The sequence below is a fragment of the Pteropus vampyrus genome, unplaced genomic scaffold (assembly GCF_000151845.1).
Source record: "Pteropus vampyrus isolate Shadow unplaced genomic scaffold, Pvam_2.0 Scaffold559, whole genome shotgun sequence".
NCBI classification, from domain to species: domain Eukaryota; kingdom Metazoa; phylum Chordata; class Mammalia; order Chiroptera; family Pteropodidae; genus Pteropus; species Pteropus vampyrus.
The window spans coordinates 115,081-115,927 of record NW_011889340.1 but is presented as its reverse complement, the minus strand read 5'-3'; the positions used below and the strand labels follow the sequence as shown (position 1 = coordinate 115,927).

Here is an 847-nt window from a genome sequence, read left to right as displayed (position 1 = left end):
TTTATTTTAATTAAGCAAAATATTTTGAAAATTTGCATGTATTCATTACATTTGAACAGGTAAATTGATGCTTTCCATATGAAGATAAGAGTGAAATGCTATAACAAGAAACACTTGGAGAAATTTAGGCGTGCAAGAACACAATTAATTAGTTATATTGCAAATACAAGAGTGGGTGGCATCAGAAAAACAGACTAGCTCTCTCAGCTTTACCGTAGGTGCTTAACCTCTCTGAGAGTTCTCTCTGTCTCACCTGTAAAATGGGCATGAAAAGATGAAAAATAGACACCTATAAAAGTATGTCTTTCATCAAGTTCTCCATTTTCAATATTTTCACTATTAATACAATTATCAAGATTGCATAGCAACCTGTGGTGACCTCTCTCCAGATAGAAATGAGAACAGAATAGCTGTATCTGTCAGCACTGCAGCAATGTGGAGTTTGTAACACACAGGCATGATGACAAGTTTGTCAGTGATGTCACTGCAGAAGATTCATTGTTTCTTTGGGTTATTCACGTTAAGATTTTTTTTAATAAAAATAATAGTTTTGAAGTTTTGAAAAAATAATATTAAATTTTAAATAATGTAGTGCATAAGAACTAGGACCAGAGAGTCAATGTGGGCGGAATCCTATCATACAGCTCTTAACTTTTTCAATGCAATTGATTTGGGTGAAAGAAATAAGTCTTTCCTCCAAAATATCTACTTTTGCCCTTTCTCCCATCCCAGACTTCAAGTATACTATTAATCATTTTAATATTAGTACTTTCATATTAACAATAAAATTGCTTTTCAAGATTTTAAGGTATAAAAAACTATTATGAAGGTTTAAGATTAATTTAAT

General features: G+C 31.4%; 1 protein-coding gene across 1 annotated transcript in view; it reads left to right on the top strand.

Moving 5' to 3' along the window:
- Positions 1 to 847, top strand: part of LOC105308233 (olfactory receptor 1044-like) — a 1,746-nt gene that overhangs the window by 598 nt on the left and 301 nt on the right. The gene's annotated exons all lie outside the window — the stretch shown is intronic.